At 58.5% G+C, this 17870-nt stretch overlaps 1 long non-coding RNA gene and 1 pseudogene across 1 annotated transcript; both read right to left on the reverse strand.

Moving 5' to 3' along the window:
* Nucleotides 1-10898: 10898 nt before the first annotated feature.
* On the reverse strand, nucleotides 10899-12963 carry LOC113982777 (annotated as a pseudogene).
* A 919-nt stretch (nucleotides 12964-13882) lies between these two features.
* LOC120322571 lies at nucleotides 13883-14739 on the reverse strand. Its single transcript, XR_005562347.1, has 3 exons — nucleotides 14641-14739; nucleotides 14504-14542; nucleotides 13883-14149 (listed from the first exon to the last, which is right to left on the reverse strand). It is a non-coding gene; the product is annotated as an uncharacterized LOC120322571 (long non-coding RNA).
* Nucleotides 14740-17870: the final 3131 nt, after the last annotated feature.

The following is a 17870-nucleotide window of genomic DNA, read 5'->3' on the forward strand; positions in this document are numbered from 1 at the left end:
CTTTGGGAAGCAGAAATCCTGCTGGAGGGGGAAAACAAGAGGTGAGCGTGTTGCCTTGGGGGTTCCTCCAGCCCACGTCCAGCTCTAGGACTCACCGGGCAACTCGTGTCCATAAAAACCCCCAGAACACCAACATTCAGCCCAAAAACCCCTCCCAGGAGTTCCCCCTCTCTGCTCTCTGGGGTTAGGGGGATCCCCCCTGTCTGCTCTGATGGCACTTCTGCCTGCGTTGGGGGTCCCCCTTCTCCGGGTTGCCGGGGGTCCCGCTGCTCCGGGGGGTTCCCACTCGCCGGGGTCCCCTTTAGTGTTGCCAGGGGGGTCCCAGGGCTCACTTCCCCCCACTCTGCCTCCCGGGGCCGGCCGGCCCTCCTCTCTCGCCTCCCACCCTCGCAAACCTCTTGGCGCTCTCGGCTCCCACCCCGCCTCAAGGCCCCCCCTCCTCTCCACGCTCCAAGGCCTTCCCCCTCTCCGGGACCCCCGCTTAAGGGGCCCGGCGCTCCCTCTCTGCTCCCCCCCCTCCAGCATTCCAGGGGTCCCCCAGCTCCGGGATCACCCCTCTCCGCTCTCCCCACTCCGCGGCTACCGGGGTTCCCCCCCGGCTCTCACGGGGGGCCCCCAAACCGCTCTCGCCCCCCCCGCCATTGCCGAGCCACCGCCAGGACCTTTTGGCTGCTCTTCTTTGTGCTCCCGCTCGGCTCCTCCCTCGGCTGGGCCGCCGCTTTTGGCGGGTTTCCTCCCATGGGATCCGCCCCCTGCGGCCCTTCCCCCCCTGGCCCAGCCCCCTTGGGCCCCCCTTGGGCCCCCCTTGGGCCCCCCTTGCCCAATAAGTCTGATTATACAGACAAGCAATTGGTTTTAATCCACAAAACCCAAATGTAGAACCCAGCACCCTGGGCCATGAACAAAGTGCTGTTCCTTGGGCCCCCCCCGAGTCCAAAGTAAAGGGAGAGGGAAAAAAACCTACTGGTGGGAGAGCTGTTGCAGTCTGGTCAAAAGTGGTGGTTGCAGTCCAGCTGAGGGGGGTGGTCTCAGGCTGGTTGAGAGCGGTGAGCTGCAGTCCTCCTCTGGATCCCACAAGTGGTGGAAAGGTTCTGAAACTCCAGGTTTATATATTCTCCAGTTCAGGCAGGAATGCCCAGTCCTCCCCTCAGAGCGGGCAATTCCATAAAAGGATGCTCAGTTCGTTCCCTCAGAGCGGGGAATTCCATAAAAGGCTATGAGGATACTCAGAGCGGGGAATTTAATAAAAGGACCTAAACTCGGCCTATTATAAATATTATAATTAGACGTAGCAATCATATGAATATGTATGTAACATGTTGCAATCACTCGTAGAAATTGTATAAAATGCTGTAATTTCACTGGAGAGACAGAGCAGTCTGTCCAGCACGAGCTGGCTGCTCTCCAGCGTTGCCTAATAAACAAACCTCGCTGCTTAAAGACTAACTCTTGTCTCTGAGCAGTTCTCTGCGCCTTCTTGGGGGCAAAATTGGCATCATGGGGCAACTGGGAGCAACTGGGACCATGCTGGGGTAACTGTGATTGTACTGAGATCATACAGGGATCATACAGGGATCATAATGGGAGCAACTGGGTCTCTGCCCTGAGCAACTGGGAGCAACTGGGATCACACTGGGAGAAACTGGGAGCAACTGCGACTACACTGGGGGTAACTGGGGTCATACTGGGATCACAGTGGGAACAGCTTGGTCCATGCTGGGGGCAATGGGATCATCTTGGGAACCATTGGACCCACAGTGAGGGTGACTGGGGTCGTACTGGGAGTGACTGGGAGCATTCTGAGGGCAGGTGGGACCATGCTGGTGGAACTGGAATATACTGAGAGCAAGTTGGGTCATACTGGGAGTGACTGGGATCATACTGGGAGCAACTAGGACCACATTGAGAGTGACTGGGAGTGGCTGTGAGCAACTGGGATTATGCTGGCAGCTACTGGGAGCAAGTGGGGGTGAGTGGGACCACATTGACTTCAACTGGGATATACTGAGAGAGACCAGGAGTGACTGGGATCATACTGAGACTGACTGGGATCATAGTGGGAGTGACTGGGAGTGCCAGGGATCATCCTGGGAGCAACTGGAACCATAGTCAGTGACTGGGAGGAACTGGGAGCCTGCTGGGGGCAAATGGCTTTATCCTGGGAGTGCCAGGGCATGTCTGGGTTCATCCTGGCTGTGAGTGCCACCATCTGGGGTGTCACTGGGATCCTCCTGGGATGGTCCTGGGAGGGACTGGGAGGGAGTGGAACTCTAGTGGGGTGACTGGGAGTGACAGGGATGATACTGGGAGTGACTGAAACACAGTCACTGGGTGAATGGGAGCAACTGGAACCACGCTGAGGGCAACTGGGCTCATACTGGGCTCATACTGGGCTCATACTGGGAGTGACAGCAATACTACTGGGAGTATGTGAGAGGCACTGCAACCATACTGGGGGTGACTGGGATCAAACTGGATTCGTACTGCAAGTGTCTGGAAGTTCCTGGGATCATACCGGGGGTGACTGGACTCATAGTGGGATCATCCTGGGAGCAACTGGGACCATGCAGGGGCAAATGGCATCGTCCAGGCAGTGACTGAAAGTGCCTGGGGCCAGACTGGACTCAGACTGGGAGTCCCTGAGAGGGAAAGGAACCATCCTGAGGGGGGACTGGGAGCAACTGGGACCACCTTTGAGGGCAATTGGGATCCAATTGGGAGTGACTGGGAGTGACTGGGATCATACTGGCAGTGACTGGAACTACATAGAGGGGAACTTGGAGCCAGTGGGGCCATGCTGGAAGTATGGTGGAACTGGGAGTAACGGGGAGTGACAGGGTGCATGCTAGAGGCAACTGGCATAGACTGGGAGTGACTGGGATTTTACTGATGGGAACTGGAAGCATCCTGGGGCAAGTGGAAGTAACTGGGTATGACTGTGAGCATGCTGAGGGCAACTAGGATCTACTGGGAGAGTCTGCAACCATCCTGGGGGTGACTGGGACCACAGTGGGAGTGACTTGGACTGGGAGCACCTGGGAGTGACTGGATGTACAAAGGGGCAACTGGGATTGACTGGGACCATGCTGGGGGAAGACTGGGACCGTACTTGGATTGAGTGGATCTGTGCTGGAGGCAACTGGGAGCAGCTTGGCCCATGCTGGGGTAACTGGGATCATACCGGGATCATACAGGGATCATATGAGGAGTGACTGGGTCAATCCTAGGGTCAACTGGGAGCAGCTGGGATCACACTTGGAGGAACTGGGAGCAAGTGGGACCACGCTGGGGACAAGTGGGATCACACTGGGATCCCAGTGGGAGCAGCTTGGCCCATGCGTGGGCAAGTGGGCCCACAGTGAGGGTGACTGGGGTCATACTGGGAGTGACTGGGAACATTCTGAGAGCAGTTGGGACCATGCTGGTGCAACTGGGATATACTGGAAGTATGCTGGAGGTAACTGGGATCATAGTGGGAGTGACTGGGAGCACACTGGGAGTGACTGGGAGTGGCTGTGAGCAACTGGAATCATGCTGGAAGGTACTGGAAATGACTGGGAGTGAGTGGGACCACACTGGGGGCAACTGGGATATAGTGGGAGACACCAGGACTGACTGGGATTATATTGGGACTGACTGGGAGCAACTGGGACCTCGCAGGGGGTAACTTGGATCCTACTAGGAGAGACTGGAATCAGACTGGGAGTGACTGGGATCATGCTGGGATCAGACTGGGCATGACTAAAAGTGAGTGAGATCATCCTGGGGGTGACTGGGCCCATCCTGGGGGTGACTGGGCCCATCCTGGGGGTGACTGGGAGCCCCTGGGCCCGTGCTGGGAGCCCCTGGGCCCCCCTGGCTGGAACTGCTTTCCCTCCTGCGGGTTCTTGACAAAGGCCCCAAAGCACAAACTCTGCTCCGAGCCCTCGGGGCGTTTCCTCCCTTTGGGCAGCAGCAGCTCCTGAGTCCTGAACAGGCTCCTGTCCCCTGCAAACACTTCACCTGCCTTTGACCTGGGAGCTCTCAGTGACTCACACATTTACTGAATGTTTAAACTCGGCTTTTTCTCTTACTTTTCTTCTTTTCTTTTGTCTTTCTTTCCTCTTTATCCTTTCTAAAATTCCCCCTCCTCTCTCTTTCCCTCCCCTCTCCTTTCCCCTCCCCTCCCTCTGTTCTTTGTGCCGCAACCATGACCCAGTTGCTCCCAGTATGATCCTGGGCACTGACAGTCACTCCCAGGATGGTTCCAGTATGGTCCTGGTCACTCCCACTATCATCCCAGTCACTCCAAGTCACTCCCAATTGGATCCCAGTTGCCCCCAAGGTGGTCCCAGTTGCTCCCAGTCCCCCCCCAGGATGGTTCCTTTCCCTCTCAGGGACTCCCAGTCTGAGTCCAGTCTGGCCCCAGGCACTTTCAGTCACTGCCTGGACGATGCCATTTGCCCCTGCATGGTCCCAGTTGCTCCCAGTATGATCCCACTCTGAGTCCAGTGACCCCCAGTATGATCCCAGGAACTTGCAGACACTTTCATTAAGAATTCAGTTTGATCCCAGTCATCCCCAGTATGGTTGCAGTCCCTCTCACATACTCCCAGGAGTATTGCAGTAACTCCAAGGATGATCCCAGTATGAGCCCAGCAGGGGCCCAGCTGCTCCCACTCTGATCCCAGTTGCCCCCAGTGTGGTTGCTCCAGGATGGATCAGGAATGGGGACCATCCTGTGCCCCCCCCTTGCGTCACCCTGTTCTAGGGGAGCTTTGGGGTGACATCTGCACCCCAACACGGCATCCAACACATCCCAAAGTGTGCTGGGACCCCCTTAAACCACCCCACAGCCCCCAAGGAACCCCCCAAAATAACTCAGAGCCCAACCAGGACCCCACCTAACCCCTTTTTGAGGAGACATTTATGGGCTCTGGTGTTACTGGGAGCCCCCCCCACGGAAGGTAAGGAGCTCTGGGGTGAGAGGGAGTGTTGGGAAGGGGGGGTCGGTGAATCAGAGGGGATAAAAGGGGTTGTGGGACCCCAAACTGAGTGGGAGGAGAGTGGGACCCCCCAAAAGTGGAGGTGGAGGGGGACTGAGAATTGAGGGCTGATGGGAAAGGGGAGGGAGAGGTCAGAAGAGTGGGAAAAAGGGGAGGGTGGGACCCCCAAACTGAGCATGAGGGGGCTGGGGATTGGGGGATGATGGGTAAGGGGTGGGAGAGCGGGGAAAAAGTGGGGGTTGGGACTTCATAAGTGATCCTGGGCAGGCTGGGAATTGAGGGGAACCATGGAAAAACCCTTGTCAGAGAGAAAATTGGGTGACCCGAGTCCTGGATGCTTTTAGGAAAGAGCTCTAAACATTCCTTGAAGAATGGAGGGGGGTGACTTTTTTATTCTTGACCTTTCCAGTTCTCCATTTGGGGGCAGGATGTCCTCTGGGCCAGTGTTTTGTTCCCTTTGCAGGGAGTGCAGCCTCAGAGGGCTGAGCCCTCTCTGGCTGGGCTTGGCCTCTCCTGCAGAGACTCAGGCCTGGCTGGGCTGCCCCAGGCAGACGCTGCAGGAAGAAGAGCTCAGGCCGCCTGGCTCTGGTGTCCCTGGGGCTCAGCCTGTGCCCCATTGCTGGGCAGGGGCTGAGCCCCACCTCTGCCTGGGGGCCTTGGCCAAAGGGCTGGCAAGGAAGAGGCCCAGCAGCCTTGGGGCCTGCCCAGCTTTCCTCCTCCCTGGGGGCTCTCAGTCCTCCCCTGACACCGTGTGGGCCCAAGGCCTTGCTGGCTTCGGGCTCACGGCCCGCCGGCACCATCCCAGCGGCCTGACCCCCCTCCTTCCCCTCTCTCCAGCCTCTCCTGCCTTTGCTGGCAAGGGGCCATCCAAGGAAAAGCCCGGTTCTCAGCAATGGCACCTGTGGCACGGCTGCAAGGCTCCAGTGGGCCAGGCAAGAGCAGGAGCAGCGAGAGCCTGAGGAGCCAGGAGATGCCCTGGCTGGGCATCGTGCTGCTGCGGGACGAGCTGACACCTCTGCACAGTCTCTGCCCGTCCCTGCCAGCCGACTTCTGCCCAGGCTCTGGGCACGGGGACGCAGCACTGACAGTTTTCAGCCCCCGCGCTGTTCCACAGAGGCTGTGATGTCACAAGGCCCTTGCCTGGCAGCCAGGAGATGGGCAAGGTAAGGCAAGGATGGAGCCTCGGAGCCACCAGCACGCTGTCCCCAAAGGCTGGGTTGGCACAGAAGCCCAGAGTCCCTGAGCTTGGCAGAGACTTGTGAGATCAGCCGGGGTCCAGCCTACACCCCATCCCCAGCACGTCAAGCAGACCACGGCACTCAGTGCCATGGTCAGTCTTTGCTTAAACACCTCCAGGGACGCTGACTCCACCACCTCCCTGGGCAGCCCATTTCAATACCTAATCCCTGTTTCTCTCGAAAAAGTCCTGCTCCTGTCCCTGACAAACAGCCCCTGACAGGCAGGTCCTCGTGTCCTCTTGTCCTGTCGCCTGTTGCCTGTGAGAAGGGGCTGACCCCCACCTGGCTCCAGCCTCCTGTCAGGAAGTTGTGGACAGGGAGAAGGTCAGCCCTGAGCCTCCTCTTCTCCAGGCTGGAGAAGCCCAGCTCCCTCAGCTGCTCCTCACAGGCCATGCACTGCACACCCTTGCCCAGCTCCATTGCCCTGCTCTCCACCCACTCCAGCCCCTCAAGGTTCTCCCTGAACTGAGGGGCCCAGAGCTGGACACAGCACTCCAGGGGTGGCCTCAGCAGTGCCCAGTCCAGCAGAAGCATCACTGCCCTGCTCCTGCTGCCACACTCTTTCTGATCCAGGCCAACCTGCCCTTGGCCTTCTTGCCCACCCGGGCACCCGCTGGCTCAGGTTCAGCCTCTGTCCACCAGCACCCCCAGGGCCTCTCCCACGGGGACCCTTTGCAGCTCCTCTGTCCCTGGCCTGGAGCTGCAGGGGGTTCTTGTGGCCAGAGGCCCCAAAGGCACCAAAGGCACTCTTGAACCTCATGCCCACGGGCTCGGCCCAGAGGTCCAGCCTGTCCAGGTCCCTCTGCACAGCCTTCCTGCCCTCCAGCACATCCACACTGCAAGCCAGCTTGGGGTCCTCTGCCAATTTGCTCATGGAAGACTCAATGCCCTCCTGCACATCCCCACGAAAAATAGGCAACAGGACTGGGCCTGTTACCCAACAAGTTCTAGTGCTTGACAAAGAAGCCCACCCAGCAGTGGGGAGAAACTGCTGGCAGGAGATTGAATGGGGGCAAGAGACAATGGATGATGGACAAGTTCTGGTCCATGGCCATTTGTTAGAAAAACAAAGTAAAAGTTTAAGGCCTGCCATATTTCAGTGGTCATAGACCTGGCAGAGAAATCTCTTTTTGAGACCTGGACACCAAGAAGGCAGAATTTCTAAACCACATAGACCCTTCAAGAAACCAGAGACAAAGACAAAACTAACACAGACAGTTACTGAGGCTCTCTCTATCCGGGGAAAAGACAAGAAAAGGACAAAAACTGTGGACTAAGTATCATGCAAAGTGAGAAATCAAGAGCCAATAGAAGAGAGAAGAATTCCTGCAGAGAACTGGTAAGCCAATGGGCAGGAATTCCTTTGTTTGATAAAATGTAAAAAGAGTTAAAAGTTTTGAGAACTGATGTACAGGTGTTAGAGAGCAATTCCTGTGTCCCTTCGGCGCTGAATGAAGTAGGGTCACCTCTGGAACCCAACCAACTGCTCAGAGATTTTATTCCCTGGCTTTCACTGACAGTTTCTGGGGCCCCAGAAGAGACAAAGCAGCGCCGACATGGCAGAGCAGAGGAATCGTTGGCCCTGCAGCGTGTACCAAAGGAGTTTTGGGGAGATCTTCCAGTTCCCTGGTCTGGAGAGTTCAGCACGCCTTCTTTTCTGGGAAAAAGAACAGGCCATGAATTTTGGGTCCTTGGTTTTAAGGCCTTTTGCCTGCACATAAGGCACAGCAATGGGAAGGACGCAGCGTGAGGCTGAGAGGTTTCTGTCCTGGTTTGTGGGCTTGGGTGAGATTGGGTCAGAATTACAGGACACCTGTAAAATCTGGGCTTTGGGAAAGGTTGGGGAGGGTTGGGAAAGGTGTTCAAAGGGTGGTTTTACCTGAGGTGTTAAACATGGGAGTGGGTCTGTCTTCCCAATTCCCAAGAGAAGAGATCCCAGAAAGCTCCCCTGCAGGTTGTGTTTTAGGGAACAGGAGAAGAGACCAAGGGTAAGGGGTTTCTTTCCTGGAGGGAAGGGCTGTCGTTCACTTGCAGGAGCCCTGTGCTGAAATTGCCAGTCTGACTGCCCAAACTGAACACAGCTGAAGATTCCTGCCAGACAAAAAGTACCAGCACAGAAAGCTCTTGCTGCCCATGGAGTGCCCAGGGTGGCCCCCCAACTGCATCTGAAACCTGAAGGTTCCAGGCTTTCTTTCCTGGGGGAAAGGCCGTGACATCCCAAAGAGTCCCGTGGCAGACAGGTGGGGCTGCACTGTGGGGGTGTGAGGTGTTGGTTCTTTGGTTTCCAGGGGCTGTTCCAGAATGGAGAGGACAGGCTGTGACATCACAAAGGGGCCCATGGCACAGGGGTTGGGCTGCACTAGGGGCTGTGAGACATTGGTGTTTTGGTTTCCAGCAGCCATTCTGGAATGGAGGGGATAGGCCGTGACATCACAAGAGGGCCCATGGCACAAAGGTGGGGCTTCACTTTGGGGTTGTAGGGCGTTGGTTCTTTGGTTGCCAGGGCCCATTCTGGAATGGAGAGGACAGGCTGTGACAGCACAAAGGAGCCCTTGGCACACGGATGGGGTTGAACTGTCACATGGTGGGGGCTTGGTTCTTTGGTTTCCAGAGGCTATTCCAGAATGGAGAGGATAGGCCAGAATGAATAGGACAATAAAAGGGCCCAAAGCACATGGGTTGGTCTGCACTATGGTGTGGGGTGTTGGTTCTTTGGTTGCCAGGGCCTATTCTGGAATGGAGAGGACAGGCTGTGACAAGAAGTGCCTGTCAGAACTGCAAAGACGGACCCACAAGAATCTTATGTGGGCATATTCTCTGCTCTGCCCTGCACATCTTTGTGCTGGGGTCAAAACTCAGCCTCTCTGCTTCCCTCTCCTGAGGGACTTGTTCTTCGACATCCCTTTCCCCTCCCAGTAATTCCCAAGCCTGTACCCGGCTCTCATCCCTTCTCTGTCTCAGAGCCCTTGTACTGGGATGGAGTTGTGATGATATTTTTGGTCTGTGTTTGGCCTTAGCCACCTGCAGTAGTTTACAGTTCTTCCTGCCAAGTTCACTGATAAAACACTAAATTTGCCCTTGGAGGGAGAACTTCTGTATAAACTGTTTTAATTGGTCTCCTGTGATTGGTTATTGGCTCGTCAAGGGCATTTGGAGGAGAAAGTGATGATGAGGTGAGGAAGGCTCACCCCCAGACTCAATTGGGAAAGACCCCCAGGACTCACTGCGCCTGCGTGGGGGGATTTCCAAAGTTCTCACCCATGGGCAGAAGGGGGGCACTGACATAACCAAGGGGGTGGGATTGGGAACCCCTGACGGGGCGGTGCTGGCCACCCCTCCCCGGGCAGGTGTGCTCAATGAACTGTATAAAAGCAGACACGTTTTCCCTGCTGGGGGCCGGCTCTACACGAAGGACCAAGTTGCTTTTAGCGGGGACGCCTGCTGGAGTGGGAGCCTGCCAGCCCTCCGGAACACGCAGCTGCTGCAGAGAGGCTTCAGAAGTGGTTAGAGTGGGTAAGACTCTCTTATAGGTGACACCTGGGTGAGTAGGGTGCTGTGCCTTCCTTTTAGGGTCTTTTTGTTCACTTTTCTCCTCCCTAATCCCTTTCTCTTGAGTGCCTATGTTTTCACTGTTAGCCACCTTTCATAATAAATAGTTACTTTCTTAAGTAGCAACGGTGTCTAGTTTTTCACCTTCCAGTATCTCTGGGACCTTTTCCCTCCCTGATACACGGCATGTGCCTAAACCACCTTTCTCCAGGATTTTGTAGTTCTGAGAGTGTCCAACCCCCCCTGTTCCCAGGATTTTTAAGGTCTGAGACTATCCAAACCCCCCTGTTCCCAGGATTTCTGGAGTCTAGGGGTGTCCACATCCCTCTTTTGTGATATTTTGGGGTCGGGGAGTGTCCAAACCCTCCTGTTGCCAGGATTTTTGAAGCCCCTCCACTTCTCCTCAGTCACCAGGAGTGCAGAGAACTGGGAAGCTTCACTGTGTGCGGGGAGCTGGGGATGGGCTGATATCCCACATCCTCCTTTTCCCCACCTTTCTGACCTCTCCCAACCCTTTCCCATCATTCCCCACTCCTCAGTCCTGTCTCACCCCCATCCTCCTTTGGGGGGTACCACTCCCCTGCCACTGAATTTGGGATTCCCAGCACCTCTGTTACGGGGTTTACGTGGGTCCTGGCACCTCTTGGGGTGCGCTGGGTGCCCTGTTGGGGTGCAGATGCCCCCACAACCCCCCCCATGAACAGGGTGACACGTGGAGGACTCAGGGGGTTCCCCATTCCCGATCCATCCTGGGGCTGGTTCTGCCCCTCTCAAACTCTGCTCCCCCCGCGGTTTCCCCCCAAGTCACCCCCAGCCCCTTCTCTCCAGTGAGTAGGACTGCAGAGCACTGAGAAGCTTTACTGGGAACACTGGGAACAGCTGGTTAGTGCGGGAAGAAATACAGGGAAGGGGGGGACAGGCAACCCCCCAAAATCAGCGCAGGGTTTGGGGGGTCCTGGCTGGGCCCGAGGCCACAGGGAGGGGCTGCGGCCGCCGGCGGCTCAGGAGCTCTGTGGGGAGAGAAAAGGGGGGGAGAGAAAAAGGGCTGGGGGGGCAGGGGGGACCCAGAGGCTGTGGGAGAGCAAGGGGGGAGACATGACCCCCGGGGACCCCCCTTTACCTTCTCCCGCAGGTAGAAGCCGAGCCCCAGCGCCAGGAAGACCAACCCCCGACCCCCACCAGGATCTTGCTGCGGACGGTGTCCGGTGGCATCTCTGGGGGGAGCCGGGGGGGTCAGCACCCCCAAAACCTCCTCCCACGCACCCCCCGGCACCCCACAGAGCCCGGCCCGCTCTCCCCCAGCCCACCCGGGGGTCCCTCAAACCTCCTGCCAGTCCCTTCCCAGCCCCTCTGCGATCCCACCAAGCCCCTCCCAGACCCTTTCGGACCCTCCCACCCCCCTCCCGTCACCCCCAGCACCCACCAAACTCCCTCCCAGTCATCCCCAGTTGCCCCCTTTCTCCCCCGGCCCCCCTGCCAGTGTGCCCCCGGTGCTGGGGGGCCGGGCCGTACCCCAGTGCCGGCTGAGGGGGTGCTCCAAGCTGACGTGCTCCACCTGGCAGCTGTAGGTGACCCCGCGCCGGGGGGGGGGATTTCCAGCATCACCAGCACCTGGCAGCTCCAGTCCCCGTTGGGGACCACGTCGGTGGCCACCACGTGCTCCGGCAGCTCCTGCCCATCCTGGAACCACCTCACCTGCACCGGCGCAGGGCAGAAATCCATCCCGGAGCAGAGCAGGCGGCCGGGGCCGGGCTGGGAGCTCGACGGCACCAGCGAGATGGACACGCTGGGGGGCACTGGCAGGGACGGGGGAGACACTGGGCTGAGCTGGGGGGCACTGGCAGAGACAGGGGAGAGGGCTTGTAGGACATTGGGAGGGATTGGGATGGCACTGGGAGGGAGTGGGAATAGACTGCGCTAGAAGGGGATGGGCTGGTGGGTACTGGGGAGAGAGTTGGGAGATGTGGGAGTGAAGTGAGAACGACTGGGAATGAACTGAGAGGATCTGAGAGTGCAATGAGAGAGACTGAGAATGACTGGTCTGGACTGGGAAGGAAGCGATGGGGACTGGGAGGCTGAGTGGTGGTGAGGGAAGTCTTTGCTTTGGGTCTGCCTGGCAACTGGAGCGTCATCAGAGAGACGCGCTGGGATTGGCTGAGGGGTGTGAGCTCGGTGGCCCCAGTGGGGTGGAGACGCGGGGGGGCACTGGGAGAGACTGGGATGGAGTCCAAAGAACTGGAAGGAGTCCAAAGACCACGGGAAAGGGCACAGGGAGGGCTGAGGGGTCTGGGGTGATTCCCAGCGAGGGTTTGAGGGGCTCCAGGGTCATTCCCGTGGCAGGGGCTGAGGGGACCCGCTCTGCCCCACGCTCACCTCTGCGGTTCACCAGGAACGGGGTGGACAACTCGTAGTTGTGCCGGCAGAGCCTGTCCACCTCACCTCGTTTGTACTCCAGCCTTTCTGGGTCACTGTTCCAGTACCTGGCCTGGATCTCCCCATCCGGGGTGTCCCCCACATAGACCCCCACATCGCTGTCGAAGTGCACCAACTGCTCCGGGTTGTGGATGTACCTCAGCACCTACCTCACCTGCTCGGTGCCGTTGATGAAGTGACACTCGTGCTTTACCATCTCCTGGAACACCCCTGTGTGTGCAGGACACGGGTCAGGGCGTGTCCCGTCCCCTCCCCATCATCCCCCAGCCTCCCACAGCAGGGTGGGATCTGAAGGGGACAACACCGGACCCCCCTTTCCCACCCCTTTCTGCTCCACGGACGCCCCAGCACCGGCTCTTGGCTAGGGGGGAACCCCCCCATCAGCCCCCCGGGGACGGACAGGGGGGTTGGGGAACCCCCCACTGCGCAACCAACCCCCAAAACCGCAGGGAACCGCTCCAGGGCTCAAGGGAAACCGAGAGACCCCCATGGCACCCCTCTGTCTGCTCTCCCACACCCCCTCTTTCCCCCCTCTCCCACCCCTTTCCCACCGTCCCCTCAATCCCCAGACTCCCCCGCCCTCACTTTGGGGCTCCCACCACCCTCCCACTCACTCTGGGCCTTCTGACCCTCCTCCTACTCACTTTCCCGGTTCCCACACCCTGTTTTCTCCCCTCTTTCCCACCCCCCCGCTCACCCGACAGCTCCTCGCCCGCAGCCGGGGGGGCTCCCAGCACCACCAGCACCGCCAGCACGGCCCCAGCTCCCCGCACACGCTCCATGCCCAGCGCCGGACAGCTGCTGACAGCCCCAAACCAGCCGGGCGGCGCCGTTTTGGGGGGTTTGGGGCGCGCTGGGCTTGGCTGAGGGCGCAGTTGGGGCCCTTTTTTCGAGGCGTCTTCCCGGCGACTGATGAGTCATCAGCGCGGCGCGCTGGGATTGGGCGCGGGCGGCGTGGGCGCTTTGGGATTGGCTGAGGGCCGTTGGGGGCCCCCGCGGCAGCCCCGGGGCTGGGGGGTTCGGGGGGTCCGTGGGGGAGGGGGGAGCTCAGGGCCCACCAAAAATGCCCAACCAGGGCTCCCAAAGCTCAGGGCAAACCAAAAACGCCCAGCCAGGGCTCCCAAAGCTCAGGGCAACCCAAAACTGGCCACCCAGGGCTCCCACAGATCAGGGGAACCTCAAACAGAGGATCAAGTTGTCCCGGAGCTCAGAATTGCCCCAAACAAGAGGGAGATGGGGGGCTGAGGATGCCCAATCCCCCTTTTCCCGGCATTTTTGGTTGTACTGGGTCTTAGTTAAACAAGATTACAAATTAGAAATTAAGAGACTTCTGGTGGAAGCGTGGAAAAGAAACAACTTTTTATTAATAAAATCTGAATAAACAACAAATGGTGCAACCAAAAACTTTCAGAAGAAACCAAAGAAAGTCCCAAATCCCCAGGTGGGGGGGAGAAACTGTCCCGGCAGTTCAAAGCTCTCGCAGCCCCGTGTGCTCGCAACCAGCAGTGAAGGAGTCCCTTTTCCCAGGGGCAGTCCCCAAAGCAGAACACCTCGCTCCCAGATGGGTCGGGCTCTCTCTCTCTCCATTCCTGGAGTTCCCATTCCCATTCCTGCTGTCCCCAACCTGCTCCCAGTGTCCCCATCCCTGTCCCCCCTGTCCCCATTCCTATTCCTGGTTCCCACAGAGGAACTGCCGGATGCCGGAGGAGGGAGCCAGGATTTATTGCCCAAAGCAGGAGATTTTCACACCCAAATTAAAGCCTCAGGAATAATTGTGGTCCTAGGTTTCACACGGGAAAAAGCAGGAAGTTGATCCATCGGGAAGAGCCGCAGGGGGGCCGGGGTGGGTGGGAGCAGCGGGATGAGCTCTGCCAGCAGCTCCTACCTTTCCACAGGGAGAGGGAAGGGGCGGATCCAGCTCCAGGATCACTCAGGCCGTGATTCCTGCTGGGATGAGAGCGGGGAAAGGAGTCACCACATCCCTGTTCCCATCCCAGGGGATGGATCTGGCTGTGGAGCCCAGGGAGAGTAGGAACTGCTCCAGAATCCCACCTGATCCTGCTCCGTCCATTCCACCCCAATCCCACTCCATCCATCCCACCCCAATCCCACTCCAGAATCCAGCCCTGATCCCAGTCCACAATTCCACCTGAGCCCACTCTGGAATCCTGCCCTGAGCTGGAATCCCCTTCCAATCCCACTCCAGCCATTAGGCCCCCATTCCCCTCTGGAATCCCGGCCTCCATCCTGGGATCCCTGCCCAGAGGATCTGGATCCACACACGCTGCTGGGACTCACTGGTGGGCGCGGGGTCGTATCCATTCCCCTCCCTCTTCCCTATGGAAAGAAAGCGGGATCAGCACCCGTGGCACAGGATCCCCGGAATGCTGCCGGGCGGATCCGTGCCCCTTCCCGACCCCCATCCCGGGAGTTACCGGATCGGAGCTTCCAGACACCGACTCCCAGGAGGCCGATGATGATGATGATGGCAGCGATGAGGGACACAGTGTCCTAGTTAGAACAGCTGGGACCGATTCCTCACTGGATGGGTGTAGCCCAAAACTGTGGATTCTCTGGCCTTCCATGCCATTTTCCCAGGAACTGTTGTCAGGAGAGACCTGCGAGGTGGGGGGGATGTCCTGAGCACCCTCATATCCTTTTATGGACTGAGCATCCTCATAGCCTTTTATGGAATTCCCTGCTCTGAAAGAAAAACTAAACATCCTTTTATGGAATTGCCCGCTGTGAGGGGAGGACTGGGCATTCCTGCCTGAACTGGAGAATATATAAACCTGGAGTTTCGGAACCTTTTTAGCACTCGTGGTATCCAGAGGAGGACTGCAGCTCACCGCTCTCAACCAGCCTGAGACCACCATCCTGAACTGGACTGCAATCACCACTTTGGACCGACTGCAACAGCTCTCTCACCAGCAGGTTTTTCCTTCTCCCTTTACTTTGGACTCGGGGGGTCCAAGGAACAGCACTTTGTTCATGCCCCAGGGTGCTGGGTTCTACATTTGGGTTTTGTGGATTAAAACCAATTGCTTGTCTGTATAATCAGACTTATTGGGCAAGGGGGGCCCAAGGGGGGCCCAAGGGGGGCCCAAGGGGGCTGGGTAAGGGGGGAAGGGCTGCAGGGGGCGGATCCCGGAGGAGGAAACCCGCCAAAAGCGGCGGCCCAGCCGAGGGAGGAGCCGAGCGGGAGCACAAAGAAGAGCAGCCCAAAGGTCCCGGAGAGGGGGAAGGCCTTGGAGTGTGGAGAGGAGGGGGGGCCTTGAGGCGGGGTGGGAGCCGAGAGCGCCAAGAGGTTTGCGAGGGTGGGAGGCGAGAGAGGAGGGCCGGCCGGCCCCGGGAGGCAGAGTGGGGAGAAGTGAGCCCTGGGACCCCCCTGGCAACACTCAAGGGGACCCCGGAGAGTGGGAACCCCCCGGAGCCACGGGACCCCCGGCAGCCCGGAGAAGGGGGACCCCCAATGCAGGCAGAAGTGCCATCAGACCAGACAGGGGGGACCCCCCTAACCCCAGAGAGTAGAGAGGGGGAACTCCTGGGAGGGGTCTTTGGGTTGAATGTTGTTGATTTGGGGTTTTTATGGGCACAAGATGCCCAGTGAGTCCTAGAGCTGGACTTGGGCAGGAGAAACCCCCAAGGCAATGCACTCACCCCTTGTTTTTCCCCCCCCAGCAGGATTTCTGCTTCCCAGAGCTTGGTCGGATGGAGGAGGAGGCTGCGAGGAAGAGGAAGATGCCGCGGGCCCCCCAGGCAGGTGAGGAGGAAGTCAGTGCCCCTTTGGGTCGGTCTTTTGTCTTTTATGGCCGTCCTGCCGGGGCCGGAGTTGGGGGGATGTCCTTGGGCTTCCCTGTGGGCCGGAGGCAAATCCCCTGCGTGTCCTTGTTGCTTCCTGCCCCAGGCCCCGAGGTGAGGCCGGAGAGCGCGGAGGACAAATCCCGGCGGCAGAGCCTGGTGGGAGAGGCCGTTTTGAAGGGCTCCCCGGCGCAGGAAGGCAGCGGGGAGGAAAAGGGCCGGAGATGCCCCCGCAGGAGGGGCTGCAAAGCCAGCCCAGGGGGCTGTGAGGAGGAAAGAGCCAGCGTGTGCCGGGAAGGCGGCCGGAGCTTGAGGCGGAGCTGCGAGCTGGTGGTCCCTGAGCAGCCTCCCAGCAGGGAAAAGGCCTTCAGGTGTTTGGAATGTGGGAAGAGCTTCAGCAAGAGATCCGACCTCCTGAGGCACCAGCACATCCACACTGGGGAACGGCCCTATACGTGTGGGGAGTGTGGGAAGAGCTTCAATCAGAGCTCCCACCTACTCCGACACCAGATGATCCACAGTGGAGAACGGCCCTACACGTGTGGGGAGTGTGGGAAGAGCTTCAGCCAGAACACCACCCTCCTCACCCACCTGCACATCCACAGTGGGGAAAGGCCCTACATGTGTGAGGAGTGTGGGAAGAGCTTCACTCAGATCTCCACCCTGCTCCGACACCAGATGATCCACAGTGGGGAAAGGCCCTACATGTGTGGGGAATGTGGGAAGAGCTTCACTCACATCTCCAACCTGCTCCGACACCAGATGATCCACAGTGGGGAAAGGCCCTACACGTGTGGGGAGTGTGGGAAGAGCTTCACTCGGAGCTCCCACCTGCTCCGACACCAGATGATCCACAGTGGGGAAGGCCCTACACGTGTGCAGAGTGTGGGAAGAACTTCAGGGACAGCTCCAGCCTTTGCAAACACCGTTGCATCCACACCAGGGAATGGCCCTACAAGTGCTTGGAATGTGGGAAGAGCTTCAGCACAAGCCCCAAGCTGCTCAGGCACCAGCACATCCACACTGGGGAACAGCCCTACACGTGTAGGGAATGTGGGACAGCTCCACCCTCTACACCCACCGTCGCCTCCACATCAGGGAGAGGCCCTTCCACTGTGGGGAGTGTGGGAAGAGCTTCACGCAGAGCTCTTCCTTGACCTCCCACCCACGGACCCACCAGTAATGGAAGCCCCGAGTGCCCCGACTGCGGGAAGAGCTTCGGCCGCTGCTCCAACTCCATCAGCCATGGGAGGACCCGCGTTGGATGATCCACAGGGACCCCCGTTGGGCACAGACCTGGTGTGGTGGTTTAATGGTAAACCAGCAGGGGAAATGTCAGCGGTGACACCTGGAATGGGATGGAACACCTGGAAAGGGAATGAGAATGCCTGCAATGGGAATGGAGACATAAAGAATGGGATTGGGACAATAGCAATGGGATGGGAACACCAGGAATGGAAATGGGAAGACCTGGAATTGGAATGGGGACATTGGGAACAGACTGGGGACACTAGGAATGGGAATGGGGGCAGAAGGAATGGGAATGGGGACACGTGGAATGGGGAGGGAACACCTGGAATGGGAATGGAGACACCTGGAATGGGAACACCTGGAATGGAAATGGGGACACCAGGAATGGAAATGGGGACACCAGGAATGGAAATGGGAACACCTGGAATTGAAATGGAGACACCTGGAATGGGAATACCTGGAATTGGAATGGAGACACCTGGAATGGGGACACCTGGAATGGGAATGGGGACACCAGGAATGGAAATGGGAACACCTGGAATTGGAATGGAGACACCTGGAATGGGAACACCTGGAATGGGAATGGGGACACCAGGAATGGAAATGGGAACAC

The sequence above is a fragment of the Pipra filicauda genome, unplaced genomic scaffold (assembly GCF_003945595.2).
Source record: "Pipra filicauda isolate LSUMZ 115617 unplaced genomic scaffold, ASM394559v2 scaffold1321_size17867_pilon, whole genome shotgun sequence".
NCBI classification, from domain to species: domain Eukaryota; kingdom Metazoa; phylum Chordata; class Aves; order Passeriformes; family Pipridae; genus Pipra; species Pipra filicauda.